This window comes from Notechis scutatus, chromosome 2, assembly GCF_049901735.1.
Source record: "Notechis scutatus isolate UNSWTSFEM ecotype Mainland chromosome 2, rNotScu1.2, whole genome shotgun sequence".
Lineage (NCBI taxonomy): Eukaryota > Metazoa > Chordata > Lepidosauria > Squamata > Elapidae > Notechis > Notechis scutatus.
In genome coordinates, this window is record NC_142010.1 from 229,196,609 (window position 1) to 229,207,251 (window position 10,643).

The 10,643-nt window shown below is 37.9% G+C and overlaps 1 long non-coding RNA gene across 1 annotated transcript in view; it reads right to left on the bottom strand.

The window, feature by feature from the left end:
- Window positions 1-10,418, bottom strand: part of LOC148132541 (uncharacterized) — a 105,948-nt gene extending 95,530 nt beyond the window's left edge. Inside the window, exon 1 of the long non-coding RNA XR_015748152.1 lies at window positions 10,117-10,418. This is a non-coding gene — a long non-coding RNA (uncharacterized LOC148132541). The remainder of the gene's footprint in view (window positions 1-10,116) is intronic.
- Window positions 10,419-10,643: the final 225 nt, after the last annotated feature.

Here is a 10,643-nt window from a genome sequence, read left to right on the forward strand (position 1 = left end):
GTGGCTGTTTGGTGGGCTTTCTTTGCACAAGAAACAGAAACAAAGCCCTTCACAGATTATTATGAATAGTAAGATATTCATATGAATTAGCAGCTTATTCTGCTATGAAAAGTAATATGACTGCCTTAATCTGGGAGTTAGACCCACTGAACTCAGTAATGATTCAATGTGTTTAAAATGGCTTAGAATAAATGGAGTCATAGTAATATCACTTTATATTAAAATCTAAGGTATTTAATGAAAGTAACTGAGATATAATTCTGTGTAGTATTGGACTATATACATCAGTGTTCAAAGTTGTGCTGAATCACAGAGCTTCCTATATGGCCTTGTGAAAATTGATCCTATATAACCTCATCTCATGGGTTTCAGGAGCACATAAAGAATGCAATAATCTTTTTAAAATGTGTTAGAATATTAGAAGAATTGCATCATTTAAACAGTTATGTATTTTACTTTGCTACTAAGAGTTTAAAAAGTTACACACAGTCTCTTTTTCACAAGTTCTTACCCACAGCCTGATATTAAAGTGCCTATTTGATTTTAAAAATAATTTAAATAATGCCTTCCCACAAAACACAGAGACATTACGTTTTCCAAATTTTGGGGGAAGATGAATTTTTTTTCCAGTGATTTCTAAACACTGATTTCTGAACGGAAATAGCTGTTCTGTTCTTTTATCTATATTCTACCAATGGATCTGGGTGGGGTAAAAACTCAGTACCGTCAATGATCTCCATTTCACAAGGAGTTCAAATCAGCTTTATGAAAATGGAATGTCTAAATTGTAATTTTAAAAAGCAGAAATATCAGAATCTGCCTGCTGTTATGCAAACTGGGTACATGTGAAAAAAGATTGATTTCCTCTGAGATCATTCAAGTCTGGATAAATCAAAGGATTGCACTTGTCCACTTTCTATGCGAAAGGCAAACCCTCAGAGGGATAGTACATTTAAAATTAGAGAGAAGAGGAAGATAACCGATGCTTGGGACAGAACTGTTCTCACCTACCAATTGTCCCTTTGAATTGGTAGATTATGGAAGAACAAGAAAAAGGTGGATTTTGTGACTGTTTAGGAGGAATGATATCTGAGGTTGTTGCCTCAGTATAGCTGAATTCTTCTTCTTTTTGCTTTGTTTTGACTGCCTGGGAAAAACAGGGAGGAGGAAAAAGTGTTGGGGGTGGTGTAACCAGTCTGAAATTTCAGGTTCATGTTAGAGTCCAAGAAAAAGGGATTGTTGCTCTGTGTGTATGCATTTTGTAGACTTTCACTCTGGATGCTGCTCTTGAACATTGCAGCCAGGAGGGGGGGGCAGGGTGGGGAGGGGGTCCTGTCTGCAGCTGCCCCTCTCACACTTGAATTTTAAAAAGAGGCAAGAGGAAGGAGAGAAAATCCGTGAATGCCTCTCCCCAATAAGAGATGAGGCATATTGAAAACTATATTAATTACCCTGATTAACAATTTAACCACGAAGAGGGGAGCTTTGGGCGATCTCTATAGGAAGGGCTGAGGGCTATTCAAGCCCGCAGCTAAGAGGTCGAAAGGGTTCTGAAGTTCACAGGCTCGGAGCTTTTGTTATGCTAACAGACGATCTCAAATCAGCTGCCTAGTGGAGTGTGAAATATAAATGATTCCTTGAGAACTTCCAATAAGTTGTCATTCTTGCTCTTGCCAAATACCAGAACAGCCTGCAAATTCTAAGTCGGCCCCTTTGGCAACGTCCCGAATCGCCCTGTGAACGAATGAATGAAGGCCTTTGTAGGCCCCCGTTAATGCCGCTGTTTTCTTCCCGCCACCCTCCCCAAACCTGGCCTTGACACGGATCCCCAATAAAATTGGGATTGCTCTGGTTCGCTGCGCGGTTGGGGACGGGAGGGAATGCGGGCAGGCTTAGCGTATTTCGCCTTTCCTCCGTAACCTTAAATTAGCAAAATCTGCAGGAAATGTAGTCGCTCAGTGATATTAGAAGCAAGCGGCCCAAATCCATTAACAACCAACCGGAGTCTCCCAGCGACTGAGAGCCCCTCATCCCAAAATCGAACAAATCCCGAGCCAGCGAAGGTGTAAACGAGTTGAATTGTCTCTCCCCTCGCAGCCCCGATTGGCGCACCCACCTGGGTTAAGGCCACCTTGAAGCAAAGGGAAGTCGAAGCCAGCCCTTTCACTTTATCATTCTTGCCCTGCGGCGCCCAGTACTTTCCTTTTTTTTTGGCTTCCTTCCTTGCCATCTAAGTCAGGATTTTGGGGGGGAAGAAATGGGGGGGGGGGCGGATTTTGCATTGAGTTTACTTAAGCTATTTGGTCTCCATCATGGAGGATTAAGTAAAACCAGTAGAAAACATAACAATATGGGAAGGGGAGTGGGCAAGTGAGCGGGAAAACGGGAAATAAAGAGACAGGTAACGAGTTAATTATCTTTCCAGAGAAGGGAATTAATCCGTGCTTGGGTGTGATCTCCTTCCACACAAAGGTAGGAACTGGAGGAAAGCTTGACATGGGAATTAGCAAAGTAGCGTGGATGAATGAGAACGCAGGCACCCCGGGTGCCAAGAAACACCTGTAAACCCAGAGCTTTGTTTCCCAGAGCTGAGTGACTAACGCATACAGACCAAAAGGGGGTGGTGGTGGAGTGAGAGGGTCGCCCTCTTTCCTGTATCTTCCGTATCTTCACCCAAACTATAAGGGAAAGAGGCAGGGAACACAAGGCTGCCTTTGGACATGATTAAACAATTGTGACCTACCAAACTTTGAGGAAATAAAAGATAGAACTATGTTCACCCTTGGCTATGTCTTTAAGGTTCAAAATGCCTAGGGAAACAAACGTCCGATTTCTAAACCTTATGTCAATAGAGCATACAGACAATACGGAGTTGCTTTGAAACAAGATGGGCAGAAAATAGATTTAATAAAGAGTAAATCTAAAAATTCATAATTCCCTATATTTCAATTGGTCAACTTTTCTCATTGTTAGCGGAGAAAATTCTTTTCCAGTCAATAAACATGTTTTTAAATGTTCCTCAGACTATACGGAGTTTCCTATCTAATCAGTTATTTATAAAGCTATTTTAATATGAAAAATATACATTTTAATTAGCCTATTTGACCATCATTTAGACTTTTTTTATATGAATCCTTTTAAAAAGGGAGGGGGACAACTCTTTAAAAGTATTATTTAACAGATAAAGAAAAATAGCTTCACTTTGTATAATTATATATTTTATCTAATAAAATACCATTTCCCAATTTATTTAGATATATATCAAATACACCCTTATCAATACCTAAACTTCACTATGCTCTTGTTAATTTCATCCCAAAATGTCTCTATGTATTCCATAATATTTGTTGATGCAGTTTGAAGCCTCCATTCAATTTTAGCATGTGTAAAAATGGTCTTTCCTTGAAATCTTTAATAAATAGTACTGATAATTTATTTTGCAGAGCTGTTGTGCTGATATTCCCTCTTTAATCATTTCCAAGCCTACAGCATGAGCAATTGCAAAACTAGAGACATTCACACTTCATCTGCTAAGGAGGGAGTTCTACTAAACTTATGTGCATCATATAAATACATGTGTAAAGAAAGGTAATTCTGAGCAATTCATGTATTCCTTATTTCACTTCTTGTCTAGGGAAACATAAGCATGGTGGAATACCAGACAGCCCAAACTTTATTTGGAAAGAAAATGCATCCATGGGGAAAGGGTCACTCTGATTTGAGGGATCCCATGTTTATGTAAGTAATATCCCACACACACACACACACACACACACACATAATCATGCAGTTACAGCTTTTGTCCTAACTAGGATTTTCTACAGGAATAGGAAGAAGCAAATACTTGCAAGAGAATATAAAAGGGCAAGTGACAGTGGAATCTAGTATCTTTCGGACTAGATGTTCTTAGGAAAGTCATAATGAAGAAAAAGAATTAGGTAGTGAGATTCAGAGGAATAAAGAACACCCACAAGATGGCTACCTTTTCAAGGTCTGTCTCTAATTGTTCCTGATTTTGAATTAATGTAAAGAAATCAACCAGTAAATCAAAAGGAAGGAGGGGGAGTGAGGTTATAGTTTATAGTGACAAACTAGCAATGTTTCTGCACAGTACAAAATATATATTTTACATTATCATAAGTGTATAATAAAAGGTGCAATGATTGATTATATATATATATATATATATATATATATATATATATATATATATATATATATATATATATATATATATATATATATATATATATATATATATATATATATATATATATATCACTCAATCTGTTAGCCAATTTCTCTTGTCTAATGTTTATAGTGACAAACTAGCAATAGAACTGCAAATCTGTGTAAAACAGCAGGGCTTTAGGAAAGGAGCTTGAATAAAAGAAGATAGCAGGAAGATTACATCACCTCCCTCTTTTTGAAATGGGAGGAAAAAAAGAGGGTTAATAGTACTGCTTGGCTCTTTTGTTAAATATATATTTGCATATCTGATCTGAGGAACTCATCTCATCCTTGCTCAAACCTACAATTATGAAATATGCCTTCCCCCATTTCTTTCTTCTAAAGTATACTGGGGTTTGTTGGTGGTGAATCTTTCCATAATACATTTTCCAAGCCAGGATAAGGGCTAAATACAAATGGATATATTTCAATGACTTAATATTAATCATCATCCACTCAAGAGCTTTAGGTTACAACGGTAAATTGTGTGTGTGAGAAGGAAAGACAGAGATCACACATGTTTATAAAAACCTTTTCAAAAAAAAGGTGAAAAGGTTACATTCTGAGTTGACACTGCAAAAGAAAACAAAGGCAACAGTTTAGTTCCAATAGGAAATATAATAAAACCGCCTTTATCTAAAAGCCATCAGGGACAAGCACCAAATGCAAGTTAACAAGCAGGAACTGATAAGAAAACATTTATATGAGGTCAGGAGTCAAATGCCAGTCAAAAGCATTTAACCTCTCAGGTCATCAATAGGAAGAGTTAAAACACAAAGATGGTTATTTGTCGTGTTTTCAAAGTACCTGATTGTTGTCACAAGCTTAACAGAATGATTCAGCTGATGGGGATTTATACAAGGAGGACTTTGAGGTGGCATAACAGTCAAACCCCCATGCCTGTAGTTCATCTTTAAAAATAGAGTTCTTTCTGACAGCTATAAATCTTAAACCCCCCCCAAGCAGGCAAGTCGGGTGGCCAAAATGTTAAGGATTGTTTTAAGCATACATTACAGAGAACCAGCATGATTTTGGGCTACTTAAAACATTAATGACTTGACCGATTTTACAAGAGACAAATATGTGACTTTCAAAATAGCAGCTTTTTTCTGTTGAAGAATATGCAAAAACACATTTTCAAAATCAAAATTAAACAATCTTGCTATACAGTAGCAATTATGGACAGCTCTAGCTAAAAATCCTTTTCCATGCAAGTCTGACTCAAATTAAACATTATTTAATAACTCACTTGCCTCCAATCTCAAAAGCCATTATTTCACTCATCTTGTTCAAAAAATACAGTACTGGAACTCTATCAGCATGAATACATTTACTGTATGTTTAAACCAGTATTTGATCTTATTGGAACATCGAACAGGATATAGTCCATTTATATCAGAGAAGGGTAGAATGAAAACAGGTTGCAGGGCCTTCTTAGGCCTTCTCACAAAACATGCTAGGTTGATTTCCAATGTTTTTAAATATTTATCAGAAGCATCTTCTCACCAGATTCAAATGACACCTGAAGTGCACTCACCTTTATTGACAATTTCAGTTCTGGAAGTCCATTTTCCTCCTAAAAGCCCCCCAAGCAGAACAAAGGCGACAACCCGTTTTCATTCAGTTAATGTTTAGTGGGGGGAAGGGGGGGAGAGAGAACCCACAGCAACCTTAATCAGCATGCTGATTGCATCGTCAACTAACAAATAATTTACTACTCTGAGCAATGCATTCCATTAAAAGCTCATTAAATTTCCTGTTCTCCAATGGGAGCTTTCGCTTCTCAACTGCATCCTTTGGCTTGGAATTAGCACTTATTCAATTTTCACAAGAATCTCTCTCCCCTTTCAATTCTATTCCCCCCAATAAATGAACATTTCAGAACCTATATCCAAGGCAGAACAGGGGTTGAGGGAAGAGTAACCCAAGCAGGTGTACTTTCTCCTCCTAAACTTAAATACACATTATTCTACTGTAAACCACAGGCAGAGCCAGCTTGGCCTGAGCCATATCATTTAACAGACATAAGCAGTAATGTAAAAACTTCTAGCACAAAGATGTGATCATGAGTAGAGCTTTATTTTGGTTGCATATGATTTCAAGGTCCTTTCTAAGGCTGGATATTTTTTTATTTTTATTTTGGAAAGCTGTTCTTGCATTACCCTTGTTGGGAAGGCACCAGCATAGCCTACCTCCCACAATTTGAGTAGGGAAAAGGAACCCTTATGTCTGCAGGGATAAAAGAGGCAGGCATCCATATTTTACCCCATCTAGTAAACTGCACATAATAATTATATTTAATAAATGAAAGGCAAGGCAATGTCAGCTCCTAAATTAACATGCACTTCGGCCTTGCTAATTGTGCCGGTTGCAAATGTGGGTCATTTTGCATGAGTGACTCTAATATAGGCTACGCTTGCCATTGAGCTGGGTGGATTTCTGATTCCCTTTGCTAATCTTGAAGTCCCTGATTGTGTCAGGTGCAGCCTTGAACGCTCCAGCAGCTGTCTCTTCCTCATCAATGCAAATAAGGCAACTCCTACAATCAAAAGCCTCGGGAACTGAAAGCCTGATTGCTTAGGTGAGCCGAAGGCAAGTAACACAGAACCCGCGCGCGCGCAGTTCCGCCAGCCAATCAGGCTAAATGACAGGGCCACGGGAATGTCCCGCCAGTTCAAAATTAACCCAAACAAAGGCGGTAGAGCTTGGCTTATTACGGTTTATGGAGATACGTACGCGCGCTCTTGCTTTCACACAAGCACAACGTTTGGAAATACAGAGCTTGAACTTTACGTTCACCGGGAGTGAGGAGCGGGAAAAGAGAATCTTCCTAAATTTGGCGCCCCCTTTTCACCGCCTTTCAGGCGTCCTCTCCCGCTGGGTTTTTCCTCTCAACCCCGCCCCCCACACTTTTCCTCCACAAAGCAAGTTGATAGAGCTCTACACCTGCTGTTGAACAGGTGATTCAGCTTCTCTTTAGGACTCCGGTGGCATTAACAAACTGACCAGAAGGCCTTACACACTATTATGGGCTGCGTGACAGACAGCAGAAGAGAGCCTTAGAAGGGAAGCGAAATTCTTTGAGGAGCAAGGCCAGGCTGTTCTGTCCGCGTGGAGTGTTTGAATAATTCTCATTAAGGCGCCTCCCCGAGCAAAAGGTGACCTTTACTTAGGGATACTGGCGCGCGTTGTACCATCCTAGTTGGATTAGGCCACAATCGCAACTTGCTTTCGTTTCCAAGCACCTTCTAAGGGGGAACAGTTCTTGGCGGCTGCGATTCCGCCAGCTCCCCCTGAAGGCATTTCGGAAGGGCAGACTTTTATGATAGGGAGATTTGGTGCTCTCGACTCCTCACCGCTTCCCGCGGCTTTCTTAACTATGGGTGACTCGGTCCGTTTTTATGGATTCTTACATCACACGGAATCATGATCTGGCTCCTGCAACTGAGTTTGCATAACCCGCCGGGATGATAGTTCCACAGTGTGTCGGTGGGATACGGCGATTCACTGTCTTTGTATAGAATCCCAGGTGTTTGCTTTCTGCAAGAACAGGCAGAACTGCTGTCATAGCTCCGTATGCTGTCATTGGGCAGAGATGGTTTGTTTTTAGTAGTACTTTCAGGCAGTAATTCAATAGATTCCACTTTCTCTTGAGGGTGAGAAAAATACATTTGTTGCATTTTTCTCCCAACTAATCCAATCGCTCTTAAAATACAGGAGCCCCGGGAGAGATTAAAGTACCAAACGTCCCCCCCACACCAATCTCTTTGAAGTCTAATTCAGAATCCTTAATGTGTTAGTAAAAAATAATTTAAGTGTTCCAATCTTCAGCAGAAATATAATTGGCATTGGCACTAAGCACCAGTAACAGTATGCTTGCAAATACACTGTGGAATATTTGCAAATAAGTTTCATGTTGATTCTGTAACACCAGTTTTTTAATTTATATTGGGCAACCAAACCATCAAATAAAAGGATGTAAACAAAGTGTTCTGTATTCTGCTTTCTGTAATTTCAAATGGCAGAGTTCTTTCCCGAAATACCCAATTCTCTGCTTGATACCTAAAGTTATGTAAACTTTCACCTCTAGCATTAAAAAAAAGAAACACAGGTGAGAGAATAAATGAGATTTCTGAGATTCCAATATGCTCACAACTCCCAGCAATTATATTATATTCAATAAGCTATCATATAATTAGTAGTTGTATTAGGCTGAAAATTTTTATCAAAGTAATTTATTGCCCTTTCATGATGAATTAGAAAAGTGACTAATTGCATAGGATTTGGAAGATTCATTAAGTAATTGATTAATCTTTAGAAATAAACTTATGGAAAAATAAATGTTCTGACAGATGGAGTAAAAAATGAAAATCTGTTTCCAGACTTTTAGAAAGGTTATGCTAAGGTAACTTACAACAGGAGGACATTGTAATTTTCAATAACTGAAATCAAGAGCAATGCAGTAGCACAAATGCTCCAAGTTTTTTTTTTAAAGTGCCCCTAAGCATATGGTACAGACCAAGAACTTGTTTGTAGTGCCAGAAAATGATTCACAAGGTTTTCACATGAGAATACATTCTCAATTCCTCATAAGCTTTCTTCCTTTTTAGTACCACAGAAAAAGATTTCAGTATTGCTGCTTTTAAACTACTGGAAATTTTTAAAAGATTAGTCCCTAAGTTCTGGTCTAATGCCCATCCAGCATCTTGTTTTTAATACAAATTATAATAGGTTGGCATTCAGATAAGAAAGCAGTTTGTTTAGGTTTTTCCCCAAAAAGGCAGAGTAAAAAAGTAAGCCAATTCAGAAATGCTTTTGCTGGTAATGATATCCAATAAGTTAGGCTTACTGTCCATGTGTTGTGATTAGATGGTTGGGTTTGCACAGTATAAACTATAATGGGATTGAGTTATGGCACACACACACACACACACATACACACACAGAGAGAGAGAGGCTGATTCAGTGTAATATGAACACAGACTATGTAAATAGTCTAGAGTTAACTTTGTTGTCTATGAGTTAATAGGTAATATCTAATGTTTTCTTTGACAGTTTTTATAAGTCTCATATTTGACAAAAATACTAACAAAACCTGCATAAAATTTCCCCAATCCACCTCAACTACAATAATTATAGCTGGACAGCATATGGATTTTGTTAAACAAAATGCTGTGATAAAACAAACTACATCACCTCAGACTGCAGGCGCAGAATCTCTTTTTCAAATGTTTCCATGAAAGGGCTCTTTGTAAATAGTAGGAATTTTTATTTCCATGGGAAGGCATTCAAAAAATGTTAAATATCAGCTGCAGTTTGAAATGGTCTATTCCAGAATTTTAAAAAAATCATTGGTGCCTAAAGTAGAAAGCTACTTTACCAAGAAAAGTCTGTACCAAGAGTTTGACATCGATTGTCATATGACATATTCTTAATAGATATTAAAAACAGAGCTTTGGTTTGACTTGACTTTTGACATTTATTACAATAACAGCTTACAATTCTAAGCTGTGATTAGCTTATATAATGATATGGTATGTAATATTTCCTCAACTTGCTTTTTGAATAAGAATAAGTGGCTGTAATAGCATAATGGGTTAAGCCATAAGGTAGATAATAAGCCACAGTGGCTAACTTCATATGCAATTCCACACCATGCCCGAATGCCAGAAGTAAATAAATCGGATTATGACTAAGGAAAGAGATACACAACATGAAGCCCACATGTAGCTGCTGAAAACATGTTTGAAGCCCCTATCGACTTCCAAAAGCTGTTCCTAAATTTCAATTATGACAGAAAATGATTAAATATATTAGAGAATAATAATTTCAGTTATATTTAATTTTTTACAGTAAATTAAATAAAAAAATTGGTTTTGTCCTTACCCTGTCCACTGCTTTGTGGAATGCAGCTCCTAGCACACTAGTCAAAGATCAGCTTGTGTGCTATGCCTCAGCTTTTAAAAAAAGTGAATCATGTTGTGGTATTCTCCACTGAGTGTGCAAATGCAGCCAATATCTCCTTTCAGTACTAAGCCATCCATAGTCCAAAATCACAGGTGTCAAGAGAAACATTCCAACTTTGTCAAAGCAAGATAACAGAAAAAGGAGGTATTGCAAGAATGGCTTAATGATTATTAATACAGAAAAATTATGTATTTTCCAGCTTCTGAATGGTGGCATAGTGAGGGTAGAGAAGTGAGCAAGTGTGAGTATGGATATAAAGTAAAAATGAAAAAAAAAAATAGATATTTGCCATATATTTTATCTTTTAGAAATGAATGACATTTTTATAAAATCAAAATGAATAAGATGACCTACATATTAGAAAATTGGGTAATATTAATTGTTTTTTATATTTAAAGTTAAATGTATTAAAATAGAATGCTAAACTTTAACCTGCAATTGTTAGA